The 26,389-nt window shown below is 36.6% G+C and overlaps 1 long non-coding RNA gene across 1 annotated transcript in view; it reads right to left on the bottom strand.

Annotated features, from left to right (window-relative positions):
* The window catches only part of LOC140844760 (uncharacterized), a 733,388-nt gene that overhangs the window by 511,652 nt on the left and 195,347 nt on the right, over positions 1-26,389 (bottom strand). The window lies entirely within an intron of this gene.

Genomic DNA, 26,389 nt, shown 5'->3' on the forward strand with positions numbered 1-26,389 from the left:
CTTACTAATGTGGTTTAAACTTACATTATTAGAATAATAAAATTTTAGACTTTGAAGGGACCTTAGAGATCACCTAATACCATCATCCTCATTTTACAGATGAGGAAATTGAATCTTTCCTACCCCTTGTGCATTAGCAGCACAGATACCAGAAGTAAGCATGAAAACTATAAATTGATGCTAATACCAGTAGGAGGTTGCTCAGTTATATATTAAATTTTAAAGGGAATAACACAAGCTATGACCTGCTAAATTAGGAAAGAGCCGCTAATACTATATACCAGGATATAGCATACAAGATTAAAACTATAATGACAAAAAAGACAAACATTGTATTGCCTAGCAGGCTATACAGTATTCCTAGCTGGGAAATTCATTGTGTGGGAAGAATATCCTTAGTTCTGAGAATATTTTTAAAACTTCCCCACATAGATATGAAGGCATGACTTCCCAGTCTTAACTCTTGACTTAAATTGTTTAGTACATTTTAAATTAAAAAATGAATAATTCACAATTAAAATTATTGCAACATATTTGAAATACCTGGTAACTTTCCAGAGCAAGTATGTTAATTCAAATGTCTATAGAGATCAAGCAGGCAATGTGATTGTGTAAAGGAGGCCAAGTATAAAACAGATGCTACAATGTCTGCAGTGCATAACCTGAAACACAGATCTGAGAAAATTCACATATTCTGTTTCTTATGAAGTGGAGGAAATAAATTACAGAGTCCCTCAGAAATATATTTCCTGATTTCAAAGTTACTTATTAAAGAGAATTATATATCCAAGCATTAAAGAATAAGAATTGGAAGAGGTTGAGAATTAGAGTAAGAAGCTATTATACCTTTTAATTTATTCTTATCAAAAAAGATTTAAAATATCACTTGGTAAACATGATATAGGGGGTTGTCTTTGTAAGACTTACATTTTAAAACTTAAATGTGTATTAGTTACATTTTTAATTATTAGACAGTAATTCATGTTCTTGTTATTTACCTATATTCTCTAGCTTTCCCCATTCCAGGTGCTAGATATTTTCATTAATTGGCTTAAGTAAAGGTTGACAAAGAAGAAACAAAGAAAAAAGAGTTAATTCTTGGGTTTATAATTTCAAATGCCTACAGTAGTGAACTTGTCTACTTCAATTTAGATAGCCACACTCTTCAATCTTCATGGCTTCTAATAGAAATAGTAGAGAATAGATTACTCTATCACAACAGAAGCTAATCTCAGCCCAAATTTTATTGCCATCTACTGGCAATGTACCACACACTCAAAAATGTCATGCACTGAAATCTTCAAGATGTCTCAACTTCCTGTCCCCTTATGTGCTCTAAAACTACCTGTGCGGAAGGTTTGTTTACCTGACGTAAATGTGATAGTACTGTATCATCAAGTGCAGTCAGCTGTAAGCAGGGATTGAGAAACTGTCCCACTAGAAGCAGGATTATAGAATCATTTGCAGATTAACATAGAGACACAGTCTAGAGGTACATTTAGCTGAGCCAGAGGACCAGGGGAAAGCTTTCTGGAGAAGACCTTGTTGACTAGAACATTTACTTTGGAGTGGTTTAGGAAACTACTGTTCCAATACTGGGGAGAGACAATGATAAGCAGTAATAGTTAGACTAGAGACAGAATTAACCATATTTAAGAAATAAAATTGATGTGTAGAGAACGTTATAATGGACAGGGTGATGATTCTGGAGAAATATAGGAAAAACTATTAGCCAGCTGTTCACTAAACCTATTACCTCTTTTTCCTGGGCACTAAGCTGAACTGCATGACTTTGGTGCAACCATGTAAATAATCTCTCATTAATGATATGAGGAGAGATGACATATCTGCTGCAGACCGCTCCTACTATGTCTGATCCTACATGCTCTTTTTCCCCACTGAAAACACAAGATAAAATAAAACCCTGAGATGGACAGTGACTGATTTTTAAATCACTTCTTGGAAGAGGTGGTCTTAAGCATCTATAACACCATGTAAGACTTTTCATTGAATAAGAAACAAACCTCTATCATGTTTGAATGACTATGCACTTTGGACTTTACTGTTACAGTCAGATTACCTTGTCTGATACAATAATAAAGGAAAACAACCAGACATTTGAATATGAATTATATTATAGTGGTACCAATATCTAAAATAACACAGAAGGATTAACAGGTTATGGGAAAAGATGACAGATCAAGTTGTCACATTCTGTATTGAGGTGTCTGTGGGATGAATTCAGAAGGGATATTGAATCCCTGCATGCAGTTCACTGGAACAGACAGTGGACATGGGTGCAGAGAACGGGAGGCACGAAGGGGCTTTGTTCTTGCACAGAACTTGTGACAATCACCAGCAACCCCTGCCAATGTCATAGGTAATCCTGAGGGCTGTCCTGCTCATGGCAGCTTAGGGGATTAACTCAGACACTGCTCTCTGTGTGTGGTTGACTGACACAGACAGAGGAGATGCGCACAGAGTCCAGGAGGCATGAAGGGGCTTTGTCCTTGAGGTGGACACACACACTGCTGGTCTGCAACCACTGCCCGTGTCCTAGACTATCCTGAGGGCCACCCCACCCATGCAGGGGATTAACACAGAGGCTACTCCCTGTGTGCAGTTAACCACCAAAGGCAGCGGAGAAAGGCAAGGTGACAAGCAAATAGGAAGAGACTTTGTTCTCCCAGATGACACACAAACCACTCGCTGGTGACCACACCCATTGCCATGAAAAGGCGGAAGAAACTTGTTCAATCCAAAATCCCACAAACACTAGAAAGAGGGCTTGGTGAGATGGAAATCATTAATCTTCCTGAAAAACAATTCAAAATGAAAGTCAAAAGCATGCTGACGGAGCTACAGAGAATTATTCAAGAGCTGAGGGATGAATTCAGGAGGGAGATAACAGAAATGAAACAAACAATGGAAGGATTTAAGAGCAGACTGGATGAGGTGCAAGAGACTGTTTATAGAATAGAAATTAGGGAACAGTAATACAAAGAAGCTGAGGCCCAGAGAGAAAAAAGGATATTAAGAGAGAATAAAAGAATATTAAGAGAACCATGTGACCAATTCAAATGCCACAATATCTGCATTATAGGGGAAGAAGAAGAAGAGAGAGAGAAAAAGGGATAGTAAGTGTCTTTGAAGAAATAATTGCTGAAAACTTCCCCAAGATGGGGAAGGAAACAGTCTCTCAAGCCATAAAGTACACAGATCTCCCAACACAAGGGACCCATGGAGGACAACACCAAGATATATAATAATTAAAATGGCAAAGATCAAAGACAAGGACAGAGTATTAAAAGCAGTGTGAGAGATAAAAAACATCACCTACAAAGGAAAACCAATCAGGCTATCATCAGACTTCCCAGCAGAAACCTTACAGGCCAGAGGGAATGCCACAATATATTCAATGCAATGAGAAAGAAGAGCCTTGAACCAAGAATACTCTATACAGCAAGATTATCATTTAAATTTGAAGGAGGATTTAAACAATTCCCAGATAAGCAAAAGTTCAAGGAATTTACCTCCCACAAACCATCTATACAGTATATTTTAAAGGAACTTCTCTAGATGGAAGTATGCCTTCGGCTAAATAGCTGTCTTCAGAAAATATAAGACAACAGCAGAGGAAGTAGATCAACTAAATACTAACTAACTGCAAAATAAAGTCAACTATCCACAAAGTCAGTCAAGGGACACACAAAGAGTACAGAATAAAATACCTAACATATAAAGAGTGGAGGAAGAAGAAAACGGGGGAAGAGAAATAAAGAATCATCAGACTGTGTTTATAATAGCACAATAAATGAGTTAAGTTAGATGATTATATAGTAAAGAAGCTGCCCTTGAGCTTTTGGTAACCATGAATCTAAAGCTTGCAATGGCAATAACTACGTATCTATTAATAATCACCCTAATGTAAATGGACTAAATGCACCAATCAAGACACAGAGTTTGAATAGACTCAATTCAAACCCAAAGACATACACAGACTAAAAGTGAAGGGATGGAAAAAAATATTTCATGCAAACAATAGTGAGAAAAAAGCAGGTGTTGCAGTACTTGTATCAGACAAAATAGACTTCAAAACAAAGAAAGTCACAAGAGACAAAGGACATTACATAATGATAAAGGGGTCAGTACAACAAGAGGATATAACCATGATAAATATCTATTTATCCAACACAGGAGCACTTACATATCTGAAACAAATGCAAACACAATTAAAGGAGGAAATGGAAAGCAATGCATTCATTTTAGACTTCAACACACTACTCACTCCAAAGAACAGATCAACCAGACAGAAAATAAGTAAGGAGACAGAGACACTAAACAACATCTAGAACAGATGGACCTAACAGACATCTACAGAACACCCTATACCAAAGCAACAGGATACACATTCTTCTCAAATGCACATGGAATATTTTCAAGAACAGATCATATACAAGGCCACAGAAAGAGCCTCAGTAAATTTAAAAAGATTGATATTGTACAAACCAGTTTCTCTAATCACAAAGGTATATGAAACTAGAAATAAATTACACAAAGAAAATGAAAAGTCCACAAACACATAGAGGCTTGATAACATGCTCCTAAATAATCAATGGATCAATGACCAAATTAAAACAGAGATCAAGCAAAATATGGAGACAAATGAAAACAATAGCACAAAGCCCCAAGTTCTGTGGGATGTAGCGAAGGCAGTTCTAAGAGGAAAGGATATAGCAATCCAGGCCTATTTAAAGAAGGAAGAACAACCACAAATGAATAGTCTAAATTCACAATTATTGTAACTGGAAAAAGAAGAGCAAATGAGGCCCAATGTCAGTAGAAGGAGAGACATAATAAAGATCAGAGGAGAAATAAATAAAATTGAGAAGAATAAAACAATAGAAAAAATTAATGAAACCAAGTGCTGATTCCTTGAGAAAATAAACAAAATAGATAAACACCTAGACAGACTTATTTAAAAAAAAAATAGAATCTACACACATGAGCAGAATCAGAAATAAGAAAGGAAAAAACACTATGGACACCACAAAGAATACTATGTAAAACTAGTATGCTAACAAACTGGATAACCTTGAAGAAGTGGAAAACTTCATAGAAAAATACAACCTTCCAAGGCTGACCCAGAAAGAAATAGGAAATCTGAATAGATCAATTACCAGCAAAGAAATTGAACTGGTAATCAAAAAACTACCAAATAACAGAGCTCCCAGTTCTGAAGGATTCACTGCTGAATTTTATAGGACATTTGGATTGGACATAATACCCATTCTCCCTGAAGTTTTCCAAAAAAATAGATGAGGAGGGAATACTTCCAAACTCATTCTATGAAGCCAGCATCAAATACTAAAACGAGGCAAAGACACAACAAAAAAAGAAAACTACAGACCAATATCCCTGAAAAACATAGATGCAGAAATACTCAACAAAATATTAGCAACCCAAATTCAAAAATAAATCAAGAGGATCATACACCAAGAAGAAGTGGGATTCATCCCAGGGACGCAAGGATGGTACAACTTTCGAAAATCCATCAACATCATCCACCACATCAACAAAAAGAAGGACAAAACCACATGATCATCTCCATAGATGCTGAACAAGCATATGACAAAATTCAACACCCATTCATGATAAAAATTCTCAACAAAATGGGTATAGATGGCAAGTACCTCAACATAAGAAAGGCAATATACGACAAACTCACAGCCAACATCATTCTTAACAGTGAGAAGCTGAAAGCTTTTCCTCTAAGATCAGAAATAAGACAAGGATGCCCATCCTCCCCGCTTTTCTTCAACATAGTACTGGAGGTCTCAGCTACAGCAATGAGACAGCACAAAGGAATAAAAGGCAGCCAGGTTGGTAAGGAAAAAGTCAAACTGCCACTGTTTGCAGAAGACATGATATTGTACATAAAAACCCTAAAGAATCCACTCCAAAACTACTAGAATTAACACCTGAATTCAGCAAAGTTGTGGGATACAAAATTAATACACAGAAATCTGTTGCATTCCTATACACTAATGATGAACTAGCAGAAAGAGAAATCAGGAAAACAATTCCATTCACAAGCTCTTCATCAGAAAGAATAAAATACCTAGGAATAAACCTAACCAAGGAAGTGAAAGACCTATACCCTGAAAACTACAAGACACTCTTAAGAGAAATTAAAGAGGACATTAATAAATGGAAATTCATTCCATGATCTTGGGTAGGAAGAATTAATATTGTCAAAATGGCCACCCTGCCTAAAGCAATCCACAGATTCAATGCAATCCCTATCAAAATAACAACAGCATTCTTCAATGAACTGGAATACATAGTTTTAAAATTCATATGGAACCACAAAAGAGCCCAAATAGCCAAAGCAATCCTGAGAAGGAAGAATAAAGCAGGGGGATCTCATTTCCCAACTTCAAGCTCTACTAAAAAGACACAGTAATCAAGACAATTTGGTAATGGCACAGAACAGACCCATAGACTAGTGGAACAGAATAGACAGTTGAGATATTAACCCAAGCATATATGGTCAATTAATATTTGATAAAGGAGCCATAGATATACAATGGGGAAATGAAAGCCTCTTCAACAGCTGGTGTTGGCCAAACTAGACATCTATATGTAAAAGAATGAAACTGGATTACTGCCTAACTCCATATACAAAAGTAAACTTGAAATGGATCAAAGACCTGAATGTAAGTAATGAAACCATAAAACTCTTAGAAGGAAACATAGGAAAAACTCTCTTGGATATAAATATAAGTAACTTCTTCATGAACATATCTCCTCAGGCAAGGGAAACAAAAGCAAAAATGAACAAATGGCACTGCATCAAACTAAAAAGCTTCTGTATAGCAAAGGATGCTATCAGTAGAACAAAAAGGCATCTTACAGTATGGGAGAATATACTGATAAATGACATACCCAATAAGGGGTTGACATCCAAATCATAAAAGAGCTCATGCACCTCAACAAACAAAAAGCAAATAATCCAATTAAAAAATGGGCAGAGGAGGTAGGGTGGAGCCAAGATGGCGGCATGAGTAGAGCAATGGAAATCTCCTCCCAAAACCACATTTATCTATGAAAACATAACAAAGACAACTCTTCCTAAAATAGAAACCAGAGGACACAGGAAAACATCCAGACCACATCAACACCTGCGAGAACCCAGTGCCTTGCAAAGGGGGTAAGATACAAACCCTGGCCCTGCGGGTGCTGAACGCCCCTCCCCCCAGCTCCCAGCAGGAGGAGAGAGGTCTGAGTGGGAGAGAGAAGGAGACCAGGACAGCTGAACACCTAGCCCCAGCCATCTGGACCAGAGCGCAAGCAAAGTGCATGCGTGGGGCCCTGGGTACTAGGGAAACAGGGCAACAAGAACAGTGAGCGGGTACCGGAGGCCGGCACCAGAAGACAGAAGAAAAGCGAGTGGCCATCTTTTTTTTTTTTTCTTTCTATTGTTTTGTTGTGGTGAGTGCTTTTTGGAAGTCTTAAAGGGACAGGGACCCCAATACTAGGGAAACAGGGCAGCAAGACTGGCGAGCAGGTGTCAGGCACCAGTGCCAAAGAACAAAAGAAACGTGAGCGGCCATATATATTTTTTTTTTTTTGGTTGCTGTTATGTTGTGGCAAGTGCTTTTTTGGAAGTCTTAAAGGGACAGGAACCACAATACTAGAGAAACAGGGCAGCAAGACCGTCAAGTGGGTATTGGAGGCCGGTGCCGGAGAACAAAAGAAAAGTGAGCAGCCATTTTTGTTTGTTTGTTTGTTGTTGTTGTTTTGTTGTTTTGTTGTTTTGTTTTGGCGAGCACTTTTTGGAAGTCTTAAAGGAATAGGGACCCCAATACTAGGGAAACATGGCAGCAAGACCAGTGAGCAGGTGCCCGAGGCTGGCGCCGGAGAATAAAGAAAAAGGAGTGGCCTTTTTTGTGTGTGTGTGGTCATTGATTTGTATTGGAGGGTGCTTTTTGGAAGTCTTAAAGGGGCAAGGCAGGACACTTAGTCCAGAGGTAGGGAATCCGGGGATCTTTGGGCACTCTAATCCCCTGGGCTGCAGGGAGCACGGAGGCCCCTTATGGAGATAAATAGCCTGCCGGCCGCTGCCCCTCCAACTGCAACTCCACCACTTTGGAGCAGCAGCCTGAGCTAGGCTACGCCCACAGCAAAGCAGAGATAAACTTCATAGCAGCCGGGCAGGAAGCAGAAGCCCTGCCTGCACACAGCTACCCAGCACAAGCCACTAGAGGTCGCTATTCTCCCAGGAGAGTAAGGCCACAAACCAACAAGAAGGGAAGTTCTTCCAGCCGTCACTAGTCCCAGCTCTGCAAACTATTCCTATCACCATAAAAAGACAAAATTACAGGCAAACCAAGATCACAGAGACACCAGAGAAGGAGACAGACCTAACCAGTCTTCCTGACAAAGAATTCAAAATAAAAATCATAAACATGCTGACAGAGATGCAGAGAAATAAGCAAGAGAAATGGAATGAAGTCTGGAGGGAGATCACGGATGCCAGAAAGGAGATTACAGAAATGAAACAAACTCTGGAAGGATTTACAATCAGAATGGATAAGATGCAAGAGGCCATTGATGGAATTGAAACCAGAGAAAAGCATAGAAGCTGACATGGAGAGAGATAAAAGGATCTCCAGGAATGGAACAATATTAAGAGAACTGTGTGACCAATACAAAAGGAACAATATCCGTATTATAGGGGTACCAGAAGAAGAAGAGAGAGGAAAAGTGAAGGAAAGTATCTTGGAAGAAATAATTGCTGAAAACTTCCCCAAACTGGGGGAGGAAATAATTGAACAGACCACAGAAATACACAGAACCCCCAACAAAAAGGATCCAAGAAGGACAACACAAAGACACATAATAATTAAAATGGCAAAGATCAAAGACAAGGAAAGAGTTTTAAAGGCAGCTAGAGAGAAAAAGGTTATCTATAAAGGAAAACCCATCAGGCTAACATCAGACTTCTCGACAGAAACCCTACAGGCCAGAAGAGAATGGCATGATATATTTAATGCAATGAAACAGAAGGGCCTTGAACCAAGGATACTGTATCCAGCATGACTATCATTTAAATATGATGGTGGGAACAAACAATTCCCAGACAAGCAAAAGCTGAGGGAATTTGCTTCCCACAAACCACCTCTGCAGGGCATCTTACAGGGACTGCTCTAGATGGGAGCACTCCTAAAAAGAGCACAGAACAAAACACACAACATATGAAGAATGGAGGAGGAGGAATAATAAGGGAGAGAAGAAAAGAATCTCCACACAGTGTATATAACAGCTCAATAAGTGAGCTAAGTTAGGCAGTAAGATACTTAAGATGTTAACCTTGAACCTTTGGTAACCATGAATTTAAAGCCTACAATGGCAATAAGTACATATCTTTCAATAGTCACCCTAAATGTAAATGGACTGAATGCACCAATCAAAAGACACAGAGTAACAGAATGAATGAAAAAGCAAGACCCATCTATATGCTGCTTACAAGAAACTCACCTCAAACCCAAACACATGTACAGACTAAAAGTCAAGGGATGGAAAAACATATTTCAGGCAAACAACAGCAAGAAGAAAGCAAGGGTTGCAGTACTAATATCAGACAAAATGGACTTCAAAACAAAGAAAGTAACAAGAGATAAAGAAGGACATTACATAATGATAAAGGGCTCAGTCCAACAAGAGGATATAACCATTCTAAATAGATATGACCCAAGACAGGAGAACCAGCATATGTGAAACAAATACTAACAACTAAAGGGGGAAATAGACTGCAATGCATTCATTTTAGGAGACTTCAACACACCACTCACCCCAAAGGATAGATCCACCGGGCAGAAAATAAGTAAGGACATGGAAGCACTGAACAACACAGTAGAGCAGATGGACCTAATAGACATCTATAGGACTCTACATCCAAAAGCAACAGGATTTACATTCTTCTCAAGTGCCCATGGGACATTCTCCAGAATAGACCACATACTAGCCCACAAAAAGAGCCTCAGCAAAATCCAAAATACTGAAATTCTACCAACCAATTTTTCAGACCACAAAGGTATAAAACTAGAAATAAATTCTACAAAGAAAACAAAAAGGCTCACAAACACATGGAGGCTTAACAACATGCTCCTAAATAAACAATGGATCAATGAACAAATTAAAATAGAGATCAAGGAATATATAGAAAGAAATGACAACAACAACACAAAGCCCCAACTTCCGTGGGACGCAGCGAAAGCAGTCCTAAAAGGAAAGTATATAGTGATCCAGGCACACCTGAAGAAGGAAGAACAATCCCAAATGAATAGTCTAACATCACAATTATCAAAATTGAAAAAAGAAGAACAAATGAGGCCTGAAGTCAGCCGAAGGAGGGACATAATAAAGATCAGAGAAGAAATAAACAAAATTGAGAAGAATAAAACAAGAGAAAAAAATCAATGAAACCAAGATCTGGTTCTTTGAGAAATAAACAAAATAGATAAGCCTCTAGCCAACATATTAAGAGAAAAAGAGAATCAACACAAATCAACAGAATCAGAAATTAGAATGGAAAAATCACGACAGACTCCACAGAAATACAAATAATTATTAAAGACTACTATGAAAACCTATATGCCAACAAACTGGAAAACCTAGAAGAAATGGACAACTTCCTAGAAAAATACAACCTCCAAAGACTGACCAAGGAAGAAACACAAAAGTTAAACAAACCAATTACGAGCAAAGAAATTGAAACGGTAATCAAAAAACTACCCAAGAACAAAGCACACGGGTTGGACGGATTTACCTCAGAATTTTATCAGACACACAGAGAAGACATAATACCCATTCTCCTTGAAGTTTTCCAAAAAACAGAAGAGGAGGGAATACTCCCAAACTCATTCTATGAAGCCAACATCACCCTAATAACAAAACCAAGCAAAGACCCCACCAAAAAAGAAAATTACAGACCAATATCCCTGATGAACATAGATGCAAAAATACTCAACAAAATATTAGCAAACCGAATTCAAAAATATATCAAAAGGATCATACACCACGACCAAGTGGGATTCATCCCAGGGATGCAAGGATGGTACAACATTCGAAAATCCATCAACATCATCTACCACATAAACAAAAAGAAAGACAAAAACCACATGATCATCTCCATAGATGCTGAAAAACCATTTGAAAAAATTCAACATCCATTCATGATAAAAACTCTCAGAAAAATGGGAATACAGGGCAAGTACCTCAACATAATAAACGCCACATATCATAAACCCACAGCCAACATTATACTGAACAGCGAGAAGCTGAAAGTTTTTCCTCTGAGATCGGGAACTAGACAGGGATGCCCACTCTCCCCACTTTTATTTAACATAATACTGGAGGTCCTAGCCATGGCAATTAGACAAAACTAAGAAATACAAGGAATCCAGATTGGTAAAGAAGAAGTTAAACTGTCACTATTTGCAGATGACATGATATTGTACATAAAAACCCTAAAGACTTCACCCCAAAACTACTAGAACTGATATCAGAATACAGCAAAGTTGCAGGATACAAAATTAACACACAGAAATCTGTAGCTTTCCTATACACTAACAATGAACCAATAGAAAGAGAAATCAGGAAAACAATTCCATTCACAATTGCATCAAAAAGAATAAAATACCTAGGAATAGATCTAACCAGAGAAGTGAATGGCCTATACTCTGAAAACTACAAGTCACTCTTACAAGAAATTAAAGGGGACACTAACAAACGGAAACTCATCCCCATGCTCGTGGCTAGGAAGAATCAATATCGTCAAAATGGCCATCCTGCCCAAAGAATATAAAGACTTGATGCAATCCCTATCAAATTACCAGCAACATTCTTCAATGAACTGGAACAAATAATTCAAAAATTCATATGGAAACACCAAAGACCCCAAACAGCCAAAGCAATCCTGAGAAAGAAGAATAAAGTAGGGGGGATCTCACTCCCCAACTTCAAGCTCTACTATAAAGCCATAGTAATCAAGACAATTCGACACTGGCACAAGAACAGAGCCACAGACCAATGGAATAGACTAGAGAATCCAGACATTAATCCAAATATATATGGACAATTAATATTTGATAAAGGAGCCATGGACATACAATGGCGAAATGACAGTCTCTTCAACAGATGGTGCTGGCAAAACTGGACAGCTACATGTAAGAGAATGAAACTGGACCATTGTCTAACCCCATATACAAAAGTAAATTCAGGCACAGTTGCAGGGGGGCCATCAGGTGAGAAATTGGGGATCAACAGAGGTGAGGCTCAGAACCTCATCCCCCCTGCTTTGAGAGAAATCTTCTGCATCTATGGATGTTTTGCTGCCCTTGTCTAGCTTGGATTAATACTTAGTCCATAGGCACACACCTGATCATCTACATTTGCCCTCTTACAGCACTAAACTATGTTTTTTACCTTTATCTTGCATCTACCTACCACTTTAGCATTTTATTAAAAATAAAAATAATAATAATAATAATAAAGGGAGAAATGTGGGATCAACATATAAATCAAGTATAAAAATCAAACGAATATTCATATTTTACCTGATTGTTTATAGTTCATAATGCATGATCAAAACCGAATGTTTCTGTGATGAATGCCCTTGTACTGTTCACCATGTAAGAATTTATTCACTATGTAAGAATTCGTTCACCATGTAAGAACTTGTTCGCTATGCTTCAGAAGATTGGAGACTGACGAGAATTAGGCTTGAGATGGATTAATGATTGTACATTGAGCATTGACCCCCCTATACTGAATTTTATTGTTGTTAACAACCATTTGATCAATAAATATGAGAGATGCCCTCTCAAAAAAAAAAAAAAAGTAAATTCAATATGGATCAAAGACCTGAATGTAAGTCATGAAACCATTAAACTCGTGGAAAAAAACATAGGCAAAAACCTCTTAGACATAAACATGAGTGACCTCTTCTTGAACATATTTCCCTGGGCAAGGAAAACAACAGCAAAAATGAACAAGTTGGACTATATTAAGCTGAAAAGCTTCTGTATAGCAAAAGACACCATCAATAGAACAAAAAGGAACCCTACAGTATGGGAGAATATATTTGAAAATGACAGATCCGATAAAGGCTTGACATCCAGAATATATAAACAGCTCACATGCCTCAACAAACAAAAATCAAATAATCCAATTAAAAAGTGGGCAGAGGAACTGAACAAACAGTTCTCCAAAAAAGAAATACAGATGGCCAACAGACACATGAAAAGATGCTCCACATCGCTAATTATCAGAGAAATGCAAATTAAACTACAATGAGATATCACCTCACACCAGTAAGGATGGCTGCCATCCAAAAGACAACAACAACAAATGTTGGGGAGGCTGTGGAGAAAGGGGAACCCTCCTACACTGCTGGTGCGAATGTAAATCAGTTCAACTATTGTGGAAAACAGTATGGAGGTTCATCAAAATGCTCAAAACAGACTTACCATTTGACCAAGGAATTCCACTCCTAGGAATTTACCCTAAGAACGCAGCAATCAAGTTTGAGAAAGACAGATGCACCCCTATGTTTATCGCAGCACTATTTACAATAGCCAAGAATTGGAAGTAACCTAAATGTCCATCGGTAGATGAATGGATAATGAAGATGTGGTACATATACACAATGGACTACTACTCAGCCATAAGAAGAGGGCAAATCCTACCATTTGCAGCAACGTGGATGGAGCTGGAGAGTATTATGCTCAGTGAAATAAGCCAAGCGGAGAAAGAGAAATACCAAATGATTTCACTCATCTGTAGAGTATAAGAACAAAGGAAAAACTGAAGGAACAAAACAGCAGCGGAATCACAGAACCCAAGAATGGACTAACAGGTACCAAAGGGAAATGGACTGGGGAGGATGGGTGGGTAGGGAGGGATAAGGGGTGGGGGAAGAAGAAGAGGGGTATTAAGATTAGCATGCATGGGGGGTGGGAGAAAGGGGAGGGCTGTACAAGACAGAGAAGACAAGTAGTGATTCTATGGCATTTTGCTGTGCTGATGGACAGTGACTGTAGGAGGGTTTAAGGGGGGGACCTGGTATAGGGGAGAGCCTAGTAAACATAATATTCTTCATGTAAGTGTAGATTCAATATAACAAAAAATAAATAAAAGAATGAAAGAGAAGGGGGATTACTCGCTGATAGGATAAAACTAACTGTAAATCAATGATTAATACATGCTTTAAATATCCTTAATTATTATCACTTAAAGGGTGTCAGATGATCGGCTATGGAGGTACACTTTTCTGATAATATTCCTTTCTCTTAAGAAAAAAGCACTTCCTGTGTGGTGACCTCCAATGAGTTCTACACAATGGTATAAAGGGCATAGCAAAGTGTGGGCAAAGGGTCTGTTTGTGTTTATACAGAGGATCAAAGCCTAATTTGGCTACCCAGAAAATGAACTAAGATACAATATGAAGAAGAACTTCCAACATCAGCACTGTCTGGAAGAGTCATACCAGAAGATGATCATCAAAAAACCTCAACAAAGATCCAGGTGATGCTGCAGTTGTAGCTGCATTCATCCCACCGATTCCTGGACTTGCCATTGAAATGAAGAAGGAGATATCTAAGCTGGCCTGTGCATACAGTAAAACAACAAATTTGACTGGATCTATACTGTCAGAACTCAACCAAGAATTAGGAGAAGTGCAAGTTGTAGCACTCCAAAATCTTACAACTACAGACTATCTACTGTTAAAAGAACATATGGGATGTGAACAGTTCCCAGGAATGGGTTGTTTTAATTTGTCTGATTTCTCTCAGACTGTTCAAGTACAGTTGGACAATATCCATTATATCATAGACAAATTTTCACAAATGCCTAGGGTGCCTAACTGGTTTTCTTGGTTTCACTGGAGATGGCTGGTAATTATAGATCTGCTTTGGTTATGTAACTGTATTCCTATTACGTTAATGTTTGTGCACAATTTAATTAGTAGTTTAAAACCTATACATGCTTAAGTTACCCTACAAGAAGATATGTCAAAGAAATAATCAATCTTCCCATGTTTTCTTCCATCTGCTACCACTATAGCTTTTCTCTTCCTTCCTAATTACAACCCTTAAATAGAATTCGTGCCTCATATCGAATTCACCGAGTATAATAATTCCTCTAAGTGGTAAAGATACCTCAAGACAAATGCTGGGCATAGAAGCCACAGGGTATAAATCTGCAAAGAAGTAAAAAGCTAACCTTTTCAAATAATATGGCTTCTCTCTCACTTACCAACTTTACATTTCCCTGTATAGCCCCGGAAGATGACTGGTTAGCCAGAGATGGGTAAGATTCCTCAAGGGAGGAACAACCTAAGACAGGCACAGTCACAGGGGGGCCATCAGGTGAGAAATTGGGGATCAACAGAGATGAGGCTTAGAACCTCACCCCCCCTATTTTGAGAGAAATCTTCTGCATCTGTGAATGTTTTATTGCCCTTGTCTAGCTTGGATTAACACATAGTCTACAGGCACACACCTGATCATGTACATTTGCTCTCTTACAACACTAAACTATGTTTTCTACCTTTATCTTGCATCTACCTACCACTTCAGCATTTTATTAAAATAATAATAATAATAATAATAAAGGGAGAAATGTGTGATTCACATATAAATCACATACAAAAATCAAACAAATATTCACATTTTACCTGATTCTTTATAGTTCATAATGAGTGATCAAAACCGAAAGTTTTTGTGATGACTGCCCTTGTACTGTTCACCATGTAAGAACTTATTCACTATGTAAGAATTTGTTCATCATATAAGAACTTGTTCGTTATGCTTCAGAAGATTGGAGACTGACGAGAATTAGGCTGGGGGTGGATTAATGATTGTACATTGAGCATTGACTCCCCTATACTGAATTTTATTGTTGTTAACAACCATTTGATCAATAAATATGAGAGATGCTCTCTCAAAAAAAAAAAGAGTTAAAATGTAAGCCAACAACAATAAATAAAATATATTCTAGGCTCCTACCTCAAAAATACATCTTTATAAAGACAAAATTGGAAAACAAAAATGGGCAGAGGAGCTGAACAGACACTTCTCCGAAGAAATTCAAAGGGCAACAGATACATGAAAAGGTGCTCCACATCGCTTATCATCAGAGAAATGTAAATTTATACCACAATGAGATATCACCTCACACCTGTTAGGATGGCCAACATCCATCCTAAGTATCCATCAGTAGATGAATGGATAAAGAAGAGGTGGTACATATACACAATGGAATATTATTCAGCAATAAAAAGAAAACAAATCCTACTATTTGCAACAACACTGATGGAGCTAAAGGGTATTATGCTCAGTGAAATAAGCCAAGCAGAGAAAGACAAGTACCCAATGATTTCACTCATCTGTGGAGCATAAGAACAAAGCAAAACTGAAGGAATAAAACAGCAGCAGACTCACAGACCCCCAGAATGCACTAACAGTTAACAAAGGGAAAGGGTCTGGGGTGGAAGGGTGTGAATGGAGGGATACAGGGAATAAGGGGCATTACAATTAGCACACATCTATGGGGAGGAGGCACGAGGAAGGCAGTATAGCACAGAGAAGACAAGCAGTGACTCTATAGCATCTTACTACGCTGATGGACAGTGACTGTAATGGGGTTTTTGGTGGGGACTCTAGTAACCAAAATGTTGCTCATATAATTGTATATTAATGATACCCAAAAGAAAAATAAACAAACAAATAAATAAATAAAAAGTTTTCCAGATAAAAGTGGTTAACAGAGTTCACTACTACTAATCCAGCCCTACAGGTAATGTAGTAGAGAATTCTTTAAGAGAAAAAGTAAAAGATTTAACTATAGGTCAGAAAATTATGAAGTGGAAGTTTTACAATGTGAAAAGCAAACATATTTTAAAGGTAATAGGGTAAATTAATCATTTAAATGCTAGTAGGAAGGTTAGAAGACAGAAATTAGTAAAAATCAATTATAAAAATTGGTTAAGGTACTCACTAAATAAAAAGTTATGAAATAAAATATAATCACAAAACATGGAAGAGAGAAAATTTTTAAAAACATAGTTCTTTGACAATGTGTTCAAATTTAAGTGACCATCAACTTAACACAGACTGCTCTATATGTGTTTGCTGTATTTGAAATTTATGGTAACCATGAACAAAACACCTGAAAAATAGATATTGAAAAATAAACAGAAAGGAGTCTAAGCATAACACTAAAGCAAGTCATTACATAGAAGGGAAGCAAGCAAAAGAAGAATGGGTCAGAGAAAAGTGATAAAATCAACCAGAAAACATTTAACAAAACGGCAATATGTACAGACCTGTCAATAGTCACTCTAACTGAAAATGGTCTAAATACCCCAATCAAAAGACATAGGGCAACAAAATGGATAAAAATCAAGACCCGTCTATATTTCAAGAGACTCACTTCAGACAGAAAAAAACAGGCTGAAACTGAATGGATAGAAAAATACTTCCCATGCAAATGAAAATGAAAAAAACTAAAAAAGAATAAAGCTGAGGCAGCAGCATTTTATTAGATAAAATGGACTCTAATAAAACAAAGACAGTAACAAGAGACAAAGAAGAACATTACATAATGGTAAATGGTTCAGTGGACAAGATAAACAATCGTAAATATCTATGCATCCAACAAAGGAGTAGCTAAATATATAAATATTAGCAGACATAAAGGGAGAAATTGACAGTAATACAAAAATGATAGGGAGCTTTAATACCCCACTTACATCAATGACTAGATCATTCAAATAATCACTAAGAAAACAGTAGCTTTGAATGACATTGGACCAGATGGATTTAACAGATATATATAAAATATTTCATCCAAAAAGAGGACACATTCTTTTCAAGTGCACATGGAATAATCTGCAGAACAGATCACTTGTAAGGCCACAAAACACATCTCAGTGAATTTAAGAAGACTGAATTCATATCAAGCATCCTTGTGGACTAAAACAGTGTGAAACTGGAAATCAATCTCAAGGAAAAAACACAAATATTAAGAGGAAAAACAATCAATGCTATTAAACAACTAATGAGTCAGTAAAGGAATCAAAAAGACTTGTAACTTAATGAAAACAGAAACACAGTGATTCAAAATCTGCGGCATGCAGCAAAGCAGTTCTAAAAGGGAAACTTTCAGCAATATAGGCCTACCTCAAAAACCAAGAAAAACTCAATCTAGCCTCACACCTAAAGGAACTAGAAAAAGAACAAAAAAGGTCAAAGTTAGTAGGAAAAATAAAGATCATAGCAGAAATAAATGAAATAGAGACTAAAAAAACTAGAAAAGATCTAAAACACTTAGAGCTGTTTCTCTTAAAAGAAACTAAATTGATAAACCTCTAGTTAGATATATCAAAAAAAAGAAGACTCAAGTTAATAAAATTAGAAATGAAAGAGTAGAAGTTACAACCAATGCCACAGAAATACAAAGAAGCATAAGAGATTACTATGAAAAAATATATTGCAACAAATTAGTCAAACTAGAAGAAATGGAAAAATTCTTAGAAACATGCAATCTTCCAAAGCTAAAACAGAAAGACATAGAAAATTTGAACAGACCAGTTACTAGTAACAAAACTTGTGTTAATCAAAACCTCCCAAGAAACAAAAGTCCAGAAACACAAGATGGTTGCACAGGTGAATTCTCCTGAATATTTTAAAAGTTCCTTTCATTCCAAAAAAAAAAAATTAAAAGGAAAGAAAGCTTCCAGAATCGTTCTACAAGGCCTTCATCATCTTGATACCAAAACCAAAGGCACTACAAAAAAAAAGAAAATTACAGACTAATATCCCTGATGAACAAATATGCAAAAATGCTCAACAAAATGTTAGCAAACAAATGCAAAAATACATTAAAAGGATCATTCACCACAACTATGTGGGATTTAGTCTAAGAATACAAGGATGGTTCAATATCAGCAGCTCAATCAATGTGATACACCACACTAACAAAAGGATAAAATCTGTAAGATCATCTCAGTAGATGCTGAAAAAACTTCTGACAACATTCAATATCCATTAATTATAAAAACTCTCAACAAAGTGGATATAAAGGGCACATAACTCAACATAATAAAGTACATATGTGACAAACCCACAGTTAATATCATACTCAGTGGTGAAAGGTAAAGGCTTTTCCTCTAATATCAGGAACATGACAAGGATACCCCCTCTTACCACTTTTATTCAACATAGTACTGGAAGTCCTAGCCACAGCAACTGGATAAGAAAAAGAAATTAAAGGAATGCAAATTGTTAAGGAAGGTATATAATTGGTACTATTTGAAGATGACATGATACTATATATATATTATGTGTGTGTGTTTTTATACACAAATATATAAAACTCCAGACTCCACTAAAGTATTTGTTAGAACTACTAAGTGATTCAGCAAAGTCACAGGATACAATATCAATATACAAAAATCTGTTGTGTTTTTATACATAAATAATGAACAGAAAAAGAAATTAAGAAATTAATCCCATTTACAATAACATCAAAAATAATAAAATACCTAGAAATAAATCTAACCAAGGAGGTGAAAGACCTATACTATGAAAACTGTAAGACACTGAAAATAAAAAGAGAAAACAAATAAATGAAAAATATTCCATGCTCATGAGTAGGAAAAATTATATACATTTTTAATGGCTGTATTACCCAAAGCAATTTACAAATTCAATGTACTCTTTAACAAAGTGTGAATGGCATTTTTCATAGAATGAGAGCAAATAACACACAATTTGTAGGGAACAACAAAAGACCCCAAATAGTCTAAGCATAACACTAAAGCAAGTCATTACAAAAGAAGACAAAACAATCTTGACAAAGATGAACAAGGCATCACACTCCCTGGTTGCAAACTATACTACAAAGCTATAGTAATCAAAACAGTATGGTACTTGCACAAAAATAGACTCACAGATCAATGGAACAGAATGGAGAGCCCAGAAATAAACCCACACCTATGTGGTCAATTAATATATGACAAAAGAGGCAAGGATATGCAATGGAGAAAAGAAAATCTCTTCAATAAATGGTGTTGGAGAAACTGGACAGCTACATACAAAAGAGTCCAAGTGGCTCATGTCTTATACTATATACAGAAAGAAACTCAAAATGAGGAAAGACCTAACTATAAGACCTGAAGCCACAAAAGTCCTAAAATAATATATATCAGTAAACTCTTGAACATAAGCATTCTTACATTTTTTTTCTGGATATGCCTCCCCAGGTAGGGGAAACAAAAGCAAAAATAAACAGGAGAGACTATATCAAACTAAAAATCTCTGCACAGCAAAAGAAACCTTCAACAAAAAGAAAAGACAACCTATTGATTGGGAGAATACATTTGCAAATGACATTTCCAACAAGCAGTTAATATTCAAAATACATAAAGAACTCATACAACTCAATATTAAAGCAAAAAAAAGATGACAAAATGAATTTATGAAACATCATATGATTTCACTTATTTGTGGAATATAAAAACAAAGCAAAACAGAATGAACAAAACAGCAGTAGACTCACAGATACCAAAACATGACTAGTGGTTACCATGGGGGAGGGGTTGTGGGTTAGGTGAGGAAGGAGGAAGGAATAAAGGGTCACAAATCATTCTCAATCATAATATAAGCTGATCATGGGGATAGTCCTACAGCATGGAGAATATAGCCAATGATTCTGTAGTATCTTTCTATGTTGACAGATAGTAACTGCACTAGAGGGAATGAGGATTTAATAATATGGGTAACTGTTTAACCACTGTGTTGTATATTTGAAACCAATATAAGATTGTACATCAATTATACTTCAATAAAAAATAATGGGCAGAGGACCTGAACAGACATTTTTTCAAAGTGAACAGATGGCCAACAGACATAGGATGCTCAACTTCACTAATCATTAGAGGAATGCAAATCAAATCCACAATGAGATATAACTTCATCCCATGTCTAGTATCAAAATGATTTCAAATAACAAGTATTGGTGAGGATGTGCAGAAAAGGTAACCATCTTGCACTGCTGATGGGAATGTAAAGTAGTGCAGTCACTGTGGAAAGCAGCATGGAGGTTTCTCACAATACTTAAAAATAGAAATATAATATGACCCATAATTCCACTTCTGGGTATTTACCCAAGGAAAACAAAATCACTGATTCAAAATGATATAGGGACCCCTATGTTTACTGGAGCATTGTTTACAATAGTGAAGAGAGAGCAGTAACCTAAGCATTTATTGATAGATGAATAGACAAAGGAGGGTGGGTACGTATATCGATATAATGGAATATTACTCAGCCATAAAAAGACCTTGCCATTTGTGACAACCTGGATGGACCTAGAGGATATTATGCTATGTGAAATGAGTCAGAGAAAGACAAACACCATGATTTTACTTATCTGTGGAATCTAAAAAATAAAACAAATTGGAAATGCACTCATAAACAGGAGAATAAATTGGTGGTTGCCACAGGAGATGGGGGTAGGTGAATGGGATAAAAAGGAACAAACTTTTAATTATAAAAGAGTCATGGGGATGAAAAGTGCAGCATAGGGATATAGTTAATAATATTGTAATATCTTGTTATAGTGATAGTTACTGATATTGTGGTGAACAAGCTGAATTTATTTTATACTTGGTTAACACCAAAATCATGTAATTTTAGGTAGCTCCAACTATGCACCCCTCTCTCTAGCTTCTCAAGGCATATTATTATAATTGAAATTGTTTCCCACACACTATTTCTCAAACTCCCCCCTTCATCAGGAATTCACCTCCTCTTTCAACTAACCATCTCCTACCCCTCATGAAATCCAGCTAAGGCAGGAGTCACCCATTCTGCAAAGCAGTCCTTGTTTCCCTATGAGCTGTAGCTGCAGCTCCTCTGTGCGCCCAATACTTACTCCATCATAACCCTCTCCAAACTGGCCCAAGGACAAAATGAACTGTTTATGTTCTCTCGCTTCCCTGCCAATACCCTCACTGCATTCCACTGTAATAAAATAAATATTCAAAGCTTTTATTAAATAAGAATTCACTACTAAGGTGGTGGCTTAGGTTTTATTTAAGGACTAAATTTTGTACTTTCTGCTGATGAACTTCTTTAGAACAACGGCAGGAGCTGGCTGGAAGAACCACTGGTGCAATATCACCACTGAAGACAAATTTATAGATTCCTCAAATGTCACCAGTATATTCATATTTTCAAAAATCTTAATGAAACTTGAAACACTGTGCTGCAGACTCTTCAATGTCTAGCCTACCAGCTACACTAATCATACCTTTCAATTGATGTGTCATATAAACTTGGTTTAGTTAAACTGGAACTGCAAACAAATTAACTCATCTGGATATAAGAGTAGATCACACATTTTTAGGGAGACTATGTTTTACTCTACAAAATTTCAAAAGGTTATTATGTTCAGGCTTAAAAATATTTCATCATATTTTTCTGCTGAATATTAAAGAATTTTATAAAATGAGTAGTTCTAATGAAATTCTCTTTAAGCCCTTTCTTCAGCCTATTATAAGATTGTGAGTAAGTAGAAAAATCTAAACAGTCTTAAGTTTTAAATCAATATTGTGTTAATTATTTGGAGAACTCTACTAAATTGATGTCTATATGCCTAACATGTTCATTAAGAAAAGAAAGAGCACAGCAAAGGAAATAATCAACCAAATGAAAAGACAACCTATATGACAGGAAAAAAATATTTGCAAGCCATATAGTAAAAAGTTAATCATCTAATATCATCCAAGTCAAAAGCACACACACACAAAAAAAACCTGATTAGAAAATGGACAAAGGATCTGAAAACACATTTTTCTAAAAAATGCCCAAAATTTTCTACAAATGGCCAACACATACAGAACAAGTGCTCAACATCTCTAATCATCAAGGAAATGCAACTTAAAATCACAGTGAGATAACACCTTACAACTGTGAGAATGGCAATTAACAAAAAGACCAGAGATAACCAACGTTTTCAAGAATGTAGAGGAAAGGGAACCCTTGTACACTGCTGGTGGGATGGCAAATTGGTATAACTACTATGGAAAACAGTATGGAAGTTTCTCAAAAAATTAAGAACAGGAACTACCATATGATCCAGCAATTATATTTATATGTATATATCCAAGAGAAACAAAATCAGTGTCTTGTAGAGATATCTGCATTACCATGCTCTTTGCCGCTTTATTCACAATAGCCAAGGTACAGGAACAACCTATCAATGGATAAATAGATCAAGAAAATATGAGATGTATATATATATAATATACACATACACAAAAAGAAAGATACATACACACACAATGGAATATCGCCATAAAAAAGAAAGTAATCCCATCACTGGTGGAAACATGAGTAAACATGAAGGGCCTTATGCTAAATGAAATAAGACAAGGAAAGAATTACTAGACCATGGTATTACTTATATGCAGAATCTTTAAAAAAAAAAAAAAGATCAAACTCAAAGAAACAAGAGAGTAGAAAAGTGGAGAAAAGTGGTTGTCAGGACCTGGGGAAAGGAGAAATAGGGAGCGGTTGGTAAAAAGGTACAAATATCTAGAGATAAGATGAATAAGATCTGAGGCTCTACTGGGGACTATAGCTGTTAACACTGTATTATGAATGGAAATTTGCTAAGAGAGGAGAATTTACATATTCCCACAAATAAATAAGTGGTGCAATGAATATGTTAACCAAGTCGGAGCAAGGGATACTTTCCCAATGTATACGTATAACGAATCATCATGATGGACACTTTAAACATCTTATAATTGTATTTATCAGTTATACCTCAATAAAGCTAAAAAAGTAAAATAAAAATAACCACTGTACTGTAAACTTCAAATATACTAAGAGAACAGATCTTAAGTATTCTCGGCACATCCTCCACCTCCTCCTCAAAAAACAGGTAACTCTGTGAAGTGATGGATGTGTGGAATTAACTAGACTGTAGTAATCGTTTTGCCATACACATATCTAACCATCATGTTGTACATCATCCATATACGTAGTTTTTACTTGTCACTTATACCTCAAAAAATCTGGGGGAGGGAGAAATCTCAACAACAACAGCAACAACAAAAAGGAAGAAAAGCTCAGTCAGAGAGTAAGGTAAGAAGCAGCCCAAACTTTCACCACCCCTGACCCCCACCTCCACACTCGTGGGAGAGTTGAGGCTGAAACTGAGCCCTCCACTGCCATCACTGGCCATGCCCAGGAGGCCACAGTGATGCTTTCTGGGATATGATGACAATGGCATGGCATATCGAGAAGACTGTCAGCCCCTGAAAGCCTGGCGAGGTCTCAGGTGAAGAAGGCAGGTCGCATGGACAAGAGTTTAGCTACCCCAGGGCACAGCTGCACAGATCTGGTGACCACTGGGTCCCATCTGGAGGAGAGACCACTCCATTCTAACAGTGATGCACAAGGGCCTTGCAGCCTGGGAAGTGGGTACAGCCCGGAAAGATGAAAGGAAGATGGGGTAGTATAGCCAGCTAGACTTTGGTACTGGAAAAGAGGACTGAAAAATGGGCCACATTTAGCCAACAGGAAGTGCACACTCCACCACATGGGAAGATTTACTGCTCATTATAGAAGTGGGCTTGTATATATAATATGAGAAAGGCTGCTCTACAACTTACTTGTCAACCTTTTAAAATTCAATGTACTGTTTAACATCTAGGTCTTACAGTCTTACAGACATACAACTACCCATAATAAAGCAGAGTTAAAATCACCTGGATTGAAAATGCCCTTTTTTAAAAAAAAGAAAAGAAAAGAAAAAATACATAGTCATAGAAAATAAATGCCTTCTGGGGACGACTTTTGGAAATGGAACTGTTACGGAAATGTTAAACCACCTCTAGAAGCAACGCTTCCATATTTGATCAATGGGTTACAGGGAGAAGAGGTGGAGTAGAAGGCCGTGAAGAGGCTGATCAGAAAATTGTAGCAATTTTTCATCTATAATTGGGGTATTTTGACTGAGGAAAAAGAATGCCTTATATATTCAATTCATGTATTAGCTAGAAATTAATATAGTACCTGGGTTCATAAAAATGTACAAACTGTAATTACCACAAAAGAGAAATAGACATTACAGTACCACAAAAGCATAAATGATAAAAAAAATCTCTAGAGATTTTTCTGCTATGAAGAAAAAAAAAGGTACTATGCCAGACTGCTCATATTTAGAAGTCATATTTATATGACATCATCCCTTTCTGATGTATATTATTCCTCACTCCTGTGTATATAGTTAACAGTACAAAGGACTCTTTTGAAATAGCTAGTTTTTCTAGATGTTCTGAAGTGCTTTGTATTAAAACTATGCAGTGAAATAACATTCAAAAAATATTTTTTACTAAAGTTCATTGAAATACTGCTGTTAGTAAGTTGAACGGCCAAACCACTTCTTTGAAAGGTACACATTGTGTTTGTGAGCTGGTCTCTGGGGAGGAAAGGGGGAAATGAAGTGCAAACGGCTCTGTGACAGTGTGTCTAGAATCAAAAGATTGTTGTCCCATATGTCTGTGCATTCTGTTCTACTTTGCTATGTATATAACATATGTAATGGACAGATGAGTCCCAGTTTTACAACATCTGGGCCTGTAGATGGTAAAGAGTTTGCCAGCATATGACACAATAACTAGAAAATTAGTATACTTTGTGTTAGAATTCATAGGAAAGACTGTCTTCTGTAAATTTGAGCCATATAACCCGGTGGATTGGTACAGGAGTGAGAGAAGGGAAGGGTTCTAAACCAGAATGTTCACATTTAAAAAACATTTTCAGATTACAACTGTTATGTTTGTGCAGGTTATTCAAGGCTATTACTGTATATACAGTGAAAAAAATCAGTTCTTACTTCAAAAAGCTAATCTACATTAAAAGCAGATGTAGTAAAATGTCACTATAACACCTCTTTGCCAAAATTTGTAGGAAATACTGTCTTCTAGAAATGGAACTGCTAAAACTACTCTTATGACTAATATACTATTGATATTGTTCAAAGTTTTGTAGGAAGTGAGAGGAAAAAATTGCAAATATAATTTTATATTGTGTTCATAAATGCATAGTTTCAGATAAAACACTTTTGTACTTCATGTGCACTTTGTTTTGCTGTTTGTAATGTGTGTAATGGACAAAGGAGTCCTAATTTTGCAATATTCAGTCACTAGATGTTAAAAAAGTTGATGTATGCCAAAGCAGATTTAGTAAAAGTAAAATTAACACATTTTATACAATTTGTTTTGAAATGTATAGGAAACCTT

Source organism: Manis javanica, chromosome 12, assembly GCF_040802235.1.
Source record: "Manis javanica isolate MJ-LG chromosome 12, MJ_LKY, whole genome shotgun sequence".
NCBI classification, from domain to species: domain Eukaryota; kingdom Metazoa; phylum Chordata; class Mammalia; order Pholidota; family Manidae; genus Manis; species Manis javanica.